The sequence below is a fragment of the Malaclemys terrapin genome, chromosome 1, assembly GCF_027887155.1.
Source record: "Malaclemys terrapin pileata isolate rMalTer1 chromosome 1, rMalTer1.hap1, whole genome shotgun sequence".
Classification (NCBI taxonomy): Eukaryota; Metazoa; Chordata; order Testudines; family Emydidae; genus Malaclemys; species Malaclemys terrapin.
The window spans coordinates 94,640,517-94,653,806 of NC_071505.1; the positions used below are offsets into that span (position 1 = coordinate 94,640,517).

At 47.4% G+C, this 13,290-nt stretch overlaps 1 pseudogene; it reads left to right on the forward strand.

The window, feature by feature from the left end:
- Positions 1-9,716: 9,716 nt before the first annotated feature.
- The window catches only part of LOC128830435 (cytokine receptor common subunit beta-like), a 34,769-nt pseudogene continuing 31,195 nt past the window's right edge, over positions 9,717-13,290 (forward strand).

The window sequence follows — 13,290 nt, forward strand, 5'->3', positions numbered from 1 at the left end:
CTTCCCATAACCTAGATTGTAGATCTTTGGGGGCAGGGATTACTCTTTTCTACATTGATCCCTGGAGTTCCAGTGAATTCAGTGAGCTTTGCATCATACTTTAAATAATAAAGAGAGCACAAGAGGAGCTAGAAGAAAATTAGAGGGTAGAAATGTAGGATAACTCACCCAAGAATCCCACATGGTTTTAAATACAACTTCCTGTAACTACCAATTAGTCTTCAACCTAGAGGCCCAAGAAGTGGGCTATGGAGAGTTGTGAGTGTCAAGGATGGGGCCCTCTGAAGCCTAGCAACCCTTTGGCATGGGTTATAAGGGTCAAGGTGGGGCATGAAGGCAAACTGGGGGCCAGCATTCCTCTGAGGTTGGCTGTAAAGGCATTTATAGGCCACGGATGGGGCGCTCTGCAGTGCAGTGCCCAGGGAGACTGTGTGTAAGGGGCACGGCGTGGGGTGACTGGCGACAATGGCAGGCTATACAAGGTTATATCAGACTGAGTGTTAGGGCACACTGGAGTCCAGCAGCCCCATGAGACAGATTGCAAGGGACCAGAATGAGTCAGAGTCAAGAGCAGAGCTCCACTTGCTACAGGGCACATCTGCACTTCAGGCTGGGGTGTGATTCCCAGTTCAAGGAGACATACTAATGCTAGTTTAAAATATAATGCAGACCGCAGTGTGAGCAGTGGGAAGGGCTAGCAGCCCCAAGTATGTACCCATCCAAGACCCTAGGCACAGTGAAAGTGTACAGGAACAAGACCCCGGGAATGGTTCCCCGCATAGCTTATCAGAAGGGACTTTTGTGGTCATCTAGTTTGACTGCCTGTCTAACTCAGGCCATAGGGCTTCCCTGAATTAAATTCCTTGTTGAACTAGTGCAGATCTTGTAGAAAAACAGCCAATCTTGATTGTAACATTTCCAGTGATGGCAAATCCACCATAGCCCTTGCTAAATTGTTCACTGATGAAAATGTTAAATAGTGTAGGGCCAAGAACCAATCCCTATAGACCCCACTAGCAATACAATGATGATTTCCCATTTACAGTTACATTCTGACACCTATCCATTAGTCAGTTTTTAATCCATTTAATGTGCCATGTTGATTTTGAATCAGTCTAGTTTCTTAATCAAAATATCCGGAAGTACCAACTCAAATGCCTCACAGAAAGCCAAGTATATTACATCTACACTATACCTTCATCAACCAAACTAGTAATCTCATAAAAAATATCGAATCTGACAAGATCTATTTGCCATAAACCCAAGTTGATTGGTATTAATTATATTACTCACATTTAATTCTTTACTAATTGAGTTCTGTCTCAGCTGCTCCATTAATTTACCTGGGATCAATGTCAGATTGACAGGCCTATAATACCCAGGTCATCCTATTTACTTTTTAAAGTATTGGCACAACATTAGGTTACTTCCGGTCCTCTGGAACTTTTCCAGTGTTCTAAGACTTATTGAAATTCAACATTAACAGCCCAGACGTCCTCAGCCAGCTCTTTTAAAATCCTGGACCTGCTGATTTAAAGATGTCTAACTCATAGGCACCGACTCTGTGGGTGTTCCAGGGCTGGAGCACCCATGGACAAAAATTAGTGGGTGTTCAGCACCCACTGGCAGCCAGCTCCCCCTCCTGTCCCAGCGCCTCCCCCTCCCTCCCAGCGCCGACTGCCTGCCGCAATCAACTGTTTCGCAGCGTGCAGGAGGCTCTGGGAGGGAGGGGGAGGAGTGCAGATGGGGCATGCTGGCGGGAGGGGAAGAACTAGGTGGGAAAGAGGTGGAGTGGGAAGAGGCAGGGCAGGGGTGGGAGCCTGGGGGAAGGGGGTGGGTGGGGGCGGGGCCTGGGGCAGAGCCGGGGGTTGAGAACCCCCCGGGCCCAGAGGAAGCCGGCACCTATGGTACAGTAGCTGCTGTTTAACATCCTTCTGAGTTACTATTAGAATGGAGAGTCTTTCATCTTCATCATACAATATGAATACATCACCCTGCCTCCCACCCCCCAAAATACAGAACAGAAATGGTCATAGATAGGGCTCTACCAAATTCACGGCCATGAAAAACACGTCACGGTCTGGCCCCGTGAAATCCGGTCTGACCCCGTGAAATCTGGTCTTTTGTGTGCTTTTACCCTATGCTATACAGATTTCACAGGGGAGACCAGCGTTTCTCAAATTGGGAGTCCTGACCCAAAAGGGAGTTGTAGGGGGGGTCGCGAGGTTATTTTTGGGGGGGTCACGGTATTGCCACCCTTACTTCTGCACTGCCTTCAGAGCTGGGTGGCTGGAGAGAGGCAGCTGTTGGCCGGGTGCCCAGCTCTGAAGGCAGCGCCCCACTAGCAACAGCGCAGAAGTAAGGGTGGCAATACCATACCAGGCCAGCCCTACTTCTGTGCTGCTGCCTTCAGAGCTGGGCGGCCAGAGAGTGGTGGCTGCTGACTGAGGGCCCAGCTCTGAAGGCAGCAGCGCAGAAGTAAGGGTGATTGGCTGATTGCGGGCCTGCTCTGCTTCCAGCAGCTCCCATTGGCCTGGAGCAACGAACCGCGGCCACTGAGAGCCGCGATCGGCCGAACCTGCGGACACGGCAGGTAAACAAACCGTCCCGGCCCGCCAGGGGCTTTCCCTGCACAAGTGGCGGAACAAGTTTGGGAACCACTGGTCTAGATAATATCTAGTACTGCCCCAGGGCAGAGGACTGGACTAGATGACCTATCAAGGTCCCTTCCAGCTCTGCATTTCTATGGTTATATTGTCTGTCCAGCAGCACCTAGCACACTGATGGCACTGTATAATTAATATATACAAATCCCATACAAAAAGCTACATATAGGCCCTGATTGAGCAAAGCACTTCAGCACATGCTTAACTTTAAGCACATGAGTTAGCCCTCTGGTTTCCATGGGACTACTCACATGCTTGCAGTTAAGCACACGCTGAAGTGCATTGCTGGACCAGGGCCTAATGGAACATGCAAGCTCCAAAGTTGTCTGCACAAGTCAGGAAATTCTCTAGTTGAAAGGATATGTCCCATTGTTACAATTAACACCTAAGATAACTGTTTCCCCGGTATAATCAGAATTGCTGGGATATTTTGGTTCATTGGTAATGCTGAAAAAAATTAATTGTTTTGGAGTCAAATGAAGCCTTTTGACAAGACTGAAATGTTTCATTTTGATCTACCCTCCTAAAAATAAAATTAGAGGGAATTTGGAAACAGTTGTTTCAAACAAAACCCAAAGCATTTAGTTTCAAAACTGTCAAAACATTTTATTTTGATTTTGATTTTGGGGGATTTTTTAAAAGTTCTCCCTCTTAAACCCCTCCCCCCCACCCACAGTGAAATTGACATAAATGTGTCAAATATTTTGGTGTCACAGAATCTGCATTTTTTTGCCAGGAAAAACGTCAACATTTTCATCCAGCTATTAGTCAGTGGATCAGTTTCCCCTGTTTGTGTGGGTTTTACACGCAGCAACAAGAGAAAAAACCATTAAAAAAACCCCAGGAAAATGTGATTGTAAAAAACACCAAAATTTGCAGGTGGATTCAATCCTAATCCTAACCTAACACTGAACCCACTCTTAATTGTTTTGGGTTTTTTTTACAAATGGAGTAGATTTCAAGTTAATGGCATCCCTTTAAAATTACACACGCAAGCTGCATGCTGCCTATTGGTGCAAGTACATTACAGTACCATCTTCAATTATACGATTGCACAGTATTTTTCAAATATATCATAATTTTTGTATAATCTAAGAAACATAAGTAGCCCTTGTTAGGAGCAATATATGACTTTCTTGGAGGATTTTTTTTTTTAACAGCCCTGCAACTGAAAACCAATTATTGCAAGAAAATTTTTATAAAAGTGTTTTCTTCCATCCAAATTCCTCATGCTAAAAATGGCTAAACAGATTTTGCTGAAGCTTTCAAAAAAAATTTCACTTTCAGGCAAAGACCAAGCTTGGGAAATTTCAGCCCCATAAGTAAACATGTCAGAAAGTTATAAGTGACTGAGAAAAGGGAGTTAAAGGTTCAGACTAGCTTCTACTCCAACTGTAGCAGGGTTTGATATAATAGCAATTTGCTGGTAGCTATGTCATGTGAGGCTGCAAAAGTTGGTTAAAAAAAGGAGGAAGCCAGAGAAGGAGTGAAATTTGATTGAGCAATTACATCATGGAAATTATCATCAGTCATCATGGGGCCCATTTCCTAAAAGTGGTAAGAGTTACAGAAAGCCATGGGATTTAACGCATTCAAGGAGGAACCTTGACGACCTCTGGTTTTATGGTAGGGAACTTAAAATATTTTGGCCTGGAGAGAGGAGGAAGGAAAGCTACTTTGCAGTCTCTACACTGGAACAATACATTTCCCTCAATGCTTCCAGGAGTAGCTCTGAGTTCCCAGCCTGTCCCCCGGTGACACAAATAGTTACAACCCCCCCACTCCCCACCTCGAGGGATTGCAATCAAGGCATATATAATAAGCAACATAGCAGCTGTCCCTTTAAGCCTAATGTGGGAGCACAGTGAATTCGCTTAACTCCTCTGGGGGCTGGGGTATGCAGAATGCTGCTGCTGCAAGAAGAGGCTAGCCTGTAGCTGGGCACTGAGAAGGTCTCTGTCTGCAAGAGGCTCCTAAATAAACTGGTTTGGACTCCCAGCATGAACAAAGATTTCCTTCAAAAGCTGAGTCTTGGGATTAAGAATGTAGGGGGACTGGAGTTTCCCACATGGCAGAGAGACAGAGATCTATTTAAGAGCAGGATTCTGCTCTGTACAGGAGGGCCAATCATCTCTGCATACACACAACCAAAGGACTTGCAGGAGGGGAGAGCAGGTAGGTTTCTGCTCCACCTGAAATGCTGACAAACCTCAGACTCCCAGCAGAGGCGAGCACACACCAGGGGAGGAGGTGTCTCAGGACTTTTGTTTTCAGAGAGCTGTAACTCTTGAGTCCTTTAAGAGTAAAGTTTCTGTGGTTAAGAAATTCCTCTGCTAAGTCTGCATTCCTCGCTTTTCTGCCACATTGTCCCCTAAGGGGTTAAACTAGAATCCCTGAGTGACCCACAGCCTCAGAGGAGATCTGGGGAGCAGGACTAAATGACTGGGGTGCTCAGCAGGTCTCAGACACCAGTTTAAGGGTCTAGGGTGGCTGGACAGTGGTGCCCCACATCCCAAGGGTGTCAGACAAAAGGCCCAAGCCTGGGAGTGTGTCCTAGACTCCCACAGCTAGAAACAATGATTAGACTCTGCCCAGGCCCACTTGGCTTGGAAGCACATGGAACCCAGTCATTGGGTCCATTCACAACAGACTAGGGACCATACAGAGTGGTACTGGGCCAGGTTGTGACAACTGCCAACTCTCCAGAGTAATAGGGAAGAGTATGTCAAGCCCAGAACACTGGGATGGCTGGACAGACCCTAAAGCAGCCAGGAGTGGGAGGAACTCAGGAAATATGCCTGGGAGTGAATCTCTGCATCCAGTAGTGGCTGCACCTCCTCCATCTGCCTGTGCTGTACCTCATTAATGCCATGAGGTCCTTGAACAATGGGGTGCTGCTCAGGTCCTCTTCCACTGATATGTCCCTAGAAGAGGGAAAATACATCGTCATCTCACTTGATCAGAGCAGATCCCTGACTGGGCTGCAGGAGTCTGGGCATCTCTCCAGCAGTCACATGAAAGCATCATCTCATTACCTGATGCTGTGGAGAGTGTCATCCTGGTAATAGCAGCGCAGCCAATTGATAGTGCCCTCCTCTGGGGGTAAGTCTTGAATGATCTTCACAAAAGCACATGGGAAGATTCCGGTGGCATCGTGGACAGTTCCTTGGGACAAGTGGAAGGAAAAGAACGACAAAGAGGGCACTATTTTTGCTACATGTGATCTGCTGTGGAAATGTATGTCATTTCCATGAAGATAACCACCAGAATTCCCCAGATTTCATTGTGATGATGGAGGATCTTTCTGTATAACTTAATGAATTGTAGTTGATATTATGGAATTGCTCTTATGAAACCTCCGTATCATGAATGCCCTTCCATATGTGAATCCAGCATGTCCCACAAGACTGAAAGCATGCCTTCCCCAGACTGAGGACAATGGGGAATACTTAAAGTGGATTATAGTCATTCAAAAGAGTAACTTCATCCTAGGAAACTGAGGGAAGGGTTTTCTGGGAGCAGTGGAAAGATACCATAACAGAACAAAGAAAGCCAGGTGTTGGTAGGTGGACACAGAGCCACAGAGAGGTTGGGGGTGAAGCACACAGGAAGTTGGGGCAGGAGGAAGGAAGGAAGGGAGTGGATAGACCAAGGCCACAGGACACAAGCTGTGTGGTTTGGCAGGGGGTTGAAGAAGTCTCCATGTTCCGGGAATCCAAGCCACGCTCTGCAGCAGCAGGACCTGCACAGCTTCAGACAGCTTTGACCCTAGGATACTCTGCAGTGGTGAAGAAGGTAAGGCAGTGAAATGCAGGCAGGGCTGTTATTCTGTATGTATGTGTATATCTTGTGCTACTAAACAAAGAGTATTAAGTTGCTATACCTGTGCAAAGTGTGTGTGTATTTCATGGTGCACCTACCACAGGGCCCCTGAGAATGCTTAACAGTAACCCAGAAGTCTCATATTTTTTGTGGGATTCTGGGAGAGGATGTGTTTAAACTACAACAGAGTCTGCAGGGTCAGCATGAGCCCATGGGGTAAGTAGCTAGACATGGATGGGAGGGGGGAATCTAAGCTCTCAGGAAGGGATAACAGAGCCTGCATCCCAAAGGGAGCACCTATGGACCTGTGTCAGGGTGTGCAAACCCCACCCTAGGCAAGAAGGTGTTAAGAGCAGTTTGGTGCTTCTGCAGCCCCACCCCACCACAACTGTTAAGCATGCCATTCTTAGAGGAGGAGCCTTAAAAAGGGAGATGCCAAGTTCAGAAGGTGCAGTCTTGGAAGGTACATAGACCTCTCCCCACTAGTTCCCAGAAATGAGCATCGTGATGGATGAAGCTAGTAGAGGGTTCCTGCAAACAATGCACAAAAGCCCCGAGGATGCTGAACCAGGCTCATCAGGTAGCTCCTAAAAGGAGGGAGGCCAGGGACATACTTGGACTATTTTTGTGTTGTGCTTTCCTTTGTTACCTTTCCTTGGAGGCCTGAGGACAGCTGGGGAGGAAGGGCTAGAGGCTGGCTGCAGTAGCAAGAAGCCCAGGAAAGAAGCAGGTGGTCTGAAGAAGCAGACCTTAACCACCCGCTATAGGGACGCTGGGTTGGAACCCAGGATAGAAGGAGGTTGGGTTTCCCTATGGGCCCCCAAGGAAAGGCCTGGTGAAGGCTCTGGACAAGACTCACAAGCCCTAGTAGGCCTAGAGTTGAGCCAGAGACCTGGTACAAGGCTGCCATACTGGTTTGGTCTAGACTCAGTCCCACGCCTTAGGGGTAAGTCAGAGTGTGACCTGGCTGGAGGAGGCTGAGTTACAAGACAGGGGACCACCAGCAGCAAGCCTGACTGGCTGGTTGGCAGGGCAACAAAAGGAGGGAAAACCCTGTGCCCAGCCACAATGGGGCACACTGGTGGATGAGTCACTGTCATAAGGCCCCAGGACAGGGACAGCGTCTGGACTCCATTCGGTCTCAGGGAGGCTTAACAGGCAGAGATTCAAAGGCTTGGTTTCCCCTCACACCAATCTGGAGGGCAGGTAAGAGAAGGTGCTTGACTGGATCTGTGACGATGATCACATAAGGAGATGAGTTCAATGGAAGTGACCTCATGCCAGCCCTGTAACAGGAGTGCGGGATGGGGTAGTCAGCTGCAGAAGGACTGGGGCAGTGTCTCATATACACAAATCAGACACCTCCCTCAGAGGCTGTTCTCTTTCACAGAGCAGAGATACCATATCAGCAATCAGCTTGCATGCACCCCCCGGCCTGTTCTCACAAGCTTGTGGTATTGCCCAAGTCCCCTTTTAGATAGGGTGGTGTGAGTGGATGAAGTACAGTACGTACCAAGCCACGTAAACAAAAGCAATCTAATCACATCTAAACAGGAGTTTCCTTCTGCTTTCTGTGGCCTTTGAGCGTGCTACTCACTTCTACAGAATCCAGATGGTATTACAGGGAAGGAGTAGAAGTGAAACCCAAATGCCAGAGAAGAGAAAACCTGAAATCCAAACACAGCCCAGAAAGTAAGAACCCTGCAATTTGGAGATGGAGGCTTAGTCCCTAGTAGGCTAATGGCTTATGCACCCCGACAGCTTTGTGATCCAAATTCAGTCTCACCTCTAGTCTTTGTTGATCCTGCTGCATGGATAGATCAAGTTTCCCTTCTTGAAGTCAGCTCCAGTGTACTGATTCTAGGAAAGTCAAACAGTGCCTGGGGGAAATAACCAACATTTACATGATAAACTCACGGTTTACGACTGCATCCCGTTTTCCTGTCCTGCTTCCACACAGAAAAGAAGTTACTTACCTGTAGCTCGCATTCTTGGAGTATATTGCCCATGCAGACCCCTGCTACTGAGATGCACACTGAGAGCTGGACCCATGAGGAAAGCATAGATATGTTTCTATAGGCAAGGGGGGGGGGGGAACTATCCACTTGTCCTAGACTATTATTATCACATCCCTGAGACAGCCTTACAAGAAGATACTACAGCTAAACAGGTGATTGTGCATGTCAACTCCATTTTTGCTCGACATGGATGTATCTGACAGTATTATAAGGCTATGTGCGAAGTTTAGTGGACATGAGTTTAAGTAGTTTGCAATAAAGTGGGGGGATTTGGCAGCTGACTGCCTCCTTATTATCCCCAATCCAATGGGCCGGTGGCAAAGTGAGTCAAAATAATCAAGTGCCTATAGAAAAAGGCTGCAGAGCCAGACTCTGATCCTACTTAGAACTGTCTAATCACAGAATGGCACCACTGAAGCATAGGCTGTCACCAGCTGCTAGCTTGTTAAACAGGAAACTAAAACCAAGAACCCCTCCACTGCTAGAAATTGATGTCGAAATCACTGGGGACTGGAGAAGCATAGAGATAAATAAGGCAAAATGAAAAAATCAGTATAATTTGGGGGCCTGGGAGCTGCAACCACTTTGTGAAAATGGCACTGTGCTTATCTGTGATAGAAGACAATGGCCGCAGACGTTGTCACCCCAGATGGACACACACTAAAGAGGAGTAGGTGACACTGTCTGCAAATTTTAGAAGGGAGGGAAATAAGTGGTAGTGAGTTACTATTGATGCAAAGCTGATTGAAGTCACTGAGAGCCCAGGGGGCAAGGTGCTGCACACACATGTAGTGAAAAGCAGTCACTGCCCCCAAAATCTTACAGTCTTATGGTAAGCTACAGCGGGGTGGGCGGGAGACAAATACAGAACTCCTCTTGCTAGTGCTACTTCCCTTTTCCTTCTCTCTTCTTCGCAAGTGTCTGACTGGATATGGGGGCAAGGAGATGGGAAGCAAAGGCCAGTCTCTGTTAGCAGCGTGTTACTCTTGATTCCTAGAAAACAACATGTCCTGATTCCTCCAAACCGGTTAATAAGAATCAGTGAAAGGTCACAATGAAATGAGATATTTCCTCCCCCTCCCAGCTTTTAAGAACTGCATCTGTGGCAGGGACCCGGTGGGTGTGAAAACACCAAAAATAGGAAGTTCAGAGTCTGAGTCTCACACTTCAGCTCCACGGTGTTCAGGGCTGTATCCGCTCCTTGAAAGGAGGCATATATGGGTGTGGAAGCTGAAGTTCAGAGGACAACAGGTATAGGAGATACCCCAATTTCATTATTTCCCAGGGGGATCCATTCCAGTCTTGGACAGCCATGGTCATTGCTGATTCCTGTATGTGTAAAGACGCTCCAGCTGCCAGGGAGTGAGAACTGAGAGGGTCAGTGATCCACCTGCTGTGAGGCGGCTGTCCCACCGGCTGCTCTTGGCTCAGGTGAGGAAACTCTGCCTTTACTGGGGGAAGGGTACGTGGCAAAGAGAACCTGTCCCTGACAGACAAGGGCTCATGAGCTCTGGAGCCGTTAGTCACAGTGGGATCTCTTCTCTGTGGCGAATGTTCACTTGTCTAGCAGGCCATATTCTATCAAAGGAAATGGCATTTAGGAAGCTGGGGGTTGTTTTGGGCGGATCCTCTTCTCCATGCTCCCCCGAAGTGGGGAAAAGCCACAGAACAGACATCCCCAGAGCACAGAGGCTTGGCTCTGTGGCTGTGCCCAAGGCGGGGTGGGGCTGTCATGCTCTTTAGAAAGCAGTAATATGGGGGCACATTCTGCAGTGGTGCAACTCCTTTAACTTCAGTTGAGTTACACCAGTGAAGATTTTGGCCTATGGTTGTTGCACCACCGAATTCAATGCTAGATCCCACAAAAGAAGATGGTAAATCTCCTTTGGGATTATGCCTGTGGATTGGGTCCCAAAGCAATTCCTGGGGCCCTGGCTGCAAACTGCCAGTTGGAATCACTTCAAAGAGATTCTCAACTGCGGTCTCACTGGAGGAGAAGCAGATGGGGGAGAAGCCCGGAACTGAAGGAACATGAAGACTGAAACCCATCTCACTCCAAGAGGAGAGAGGTGTATTTAAGTGGTGGAGATGGGGTAAGGTAGGGTAGGATGGTGTGTCTTCAGGTTAGCCTTGGGATCAATGGGGGAAGTGTGGGTGTGTGGCTGTGTGTTCGGGGGAAGCCCGGGGAACGAATGAACATGGAGACTGAATTCCCCTCTTTCCACAGCCTAGGACTGTTTCTTGCTGATGAGGTTAATGGGGACAATGCTTATGTTAGTCAAATAGAGCACAATTGGCTCTCAGTTCTCTGGGCATTCAGCAAAGGAGCAAAAATTCAGTAAGGAGATGGGGACCTTGCTCTGCAATGTATGGGTCCTGCAAAGTAAATTTTATTTTCCATCCTGTGTCCTACAGGAGGTCTGACTAGGTGACCTAATGGTCCCTTGTGGCCTTGATGGATCAGTGAAAAGTCTTCTCAGTGCAGGGAGGGGAGGTTTTGTATCTCCCACCTGACCATCAGAGCTTGACTTCCACATTCAACAGGTGACAAAGAAGGAGTTAACAAGTGTGATTGCAAGAACCCCAGGCCAGTGACCAGCCCAGAGCACAGGGAGCAGGACTGAGCTGGTGGGCGCAGGCTGGCGTGAACATGAAGGAGTTCTGCAGTGCTCTGCTGGCTCTGTGCTGGGCTTTCAGGGTTGGAGAATCTCGAGGTGAGTTTCAGTTTCTTTTCCTCTTCTTTTTCTTTCTGTCCCTTTTATTATCTTCCCTCCCCTCCTTCCAGTCCCTTTACTCTTCTCCATTCCCTTTCCTACTTTCCCCATTTCCTCTGCTTGACTGCTCCCTCTGCCATTCCAGAGGAGTATGTTGGTGACTAGACTGACAGGCAAGAGGGCGATTGTTTATGTGAATGGGTGGTATGATAAGTGGATGGAAATGTGGATGGAATTACAGATGGGAGGGTGCATGGCTGAATGGAGAAGTGGATGGATGGATGGATGGAAGAGCAGGAGAGTGAGTAGATGGATGGATGGACAGGTGGGCTGTTGGGCAAATGTGTAAACAAGCTGGCTAGTGAGTAGGTGGATGAACTGGAGGTGCATTGCAGGGATAGACAGACCCCTGAAGGAGAGTGGAGGGACAGAATGACATGTAAATTCAGGTGGGAGTGTAAGTGAATGAATATCCATTTGGAGGTGTGGACAAATGGGAGGATGACTCTGTGAGGTGTGTGTGAAAGAGAGACAGAGAGGAGGGGGGAAATGTGAGGGGCAGGGAGACAGAGCAAGTCACCAGTGTCAATATCAAAGGCTCACGTCTAGGGGTGTCCATCCCTCTGAACCACCTTAGTTCCTTCTTTACCACTGCGGAGAACAAACAGGACCCTCTGTCATAACTAGAAAGGGAAGGGTAACAACCCTCCTGTATACAATACTATATAAAATCCCTCCTGGCCAGAGGCACCAAAATCCTTTTAGCTATAAAGGGTTAAGAAGCTTAGGTAACCTGGCTGACACCTGACCAGAACGACCAATAAGGGGACAAGATACTTTCAAATCTGGGGGGAGGGAGGCTTTTGTTTGTGTGCTCTTTGGTTTTGGGTGTGTTTGCTCTTGGGACTAAGAGGGACCGAACGTCAATCCATGTTCTCCAAATCTTTCTACACAAGTCTCTCATATTTCAAACTTGTAAGTAACAGTCAGGCAAGGCGTGTTAGTTTTATCGTTGTTTTCTCAACTTGTAAATGTTCCTTTTGCTAGAAAGTTTACCTCTGTTTCCTGTAACTTTGAACCTAAGGCTAGAGGGGGTTCCTCTGGGCTCTTTGAATCTGATTACCCTGTAAAGTTATTTTCCATTCCGATTTTACCTTTTCTTTTAATAAAATTCTTCTTTTAAGAACCTGATTGATTTTTCATTGTTTTAAGATCCAAGGATTTAGATCTGTGTTCACCGGGACTAATTGGTGAGGGGATTCTCTCGAGCCTACCCAGGAAAAGGGGTGTATGGACTTGGGGGCGGGGAATTATTCTCAAATCTATCCAGGAAAAGGGGGGTTAAAGACTTGAAAGATATTTGGGGAAAGGCAGAGTTCCAAGTGGCTCTCCCTAAATATTTGGAAGACTTAGTGGTGGCAGCTTAAAATTAACCTAAGCTGGTAAAAATAAGCTTAGGCGGTCTTTCATGCAGGTACCCACATCTGTACCCTAAAGTTCAGAGTGGGGAGGGAACCTTGAAACCCTCTGTCGTGTCCATTGACTGCTCCTGTTTCTAGGTTTAATCTCCCATCTGTGCACAGTTAGATCAAGTTGTTTATTGCTTTGTTCTAGTTCAGTGAACCTTAGAAAGGGATCAGAGTAGCAGCCGTGTTAGTCTGTATCCGCAAAAAGAACAGGAGTACTTGTGGCACCTTAGAGACTAACAAATTTATTAGAGCATAAGCTTTCGTGGGCTACATCCATGTATCCGATGAAGTGGGCTGTAGCCCACGAAAGCTTATGCTCTAATAAATTTGTTAGTGTCTAAGGTGCCACAAGTACTCCTGTTCTTTTTTCTTAGAAAGGGAGGAATTTCTCCAAATTCCTCAATGTTCTCTCTGAGCCCCTGTTGCCCCAGCTCTGCACCAAACTCAGACCCTGTACAGACCTTAAAATGGGTTTCAGAGGAGACGCCTCATGCACATCTCTCTTTCCAGAGGGGAATGTGCATGTCTGCTGTGCTGGGGCAATCACACTCCCCAGCCCAATGTGCTATTGGCAGGGCTTTCACCCCTCATACCCTCAGGG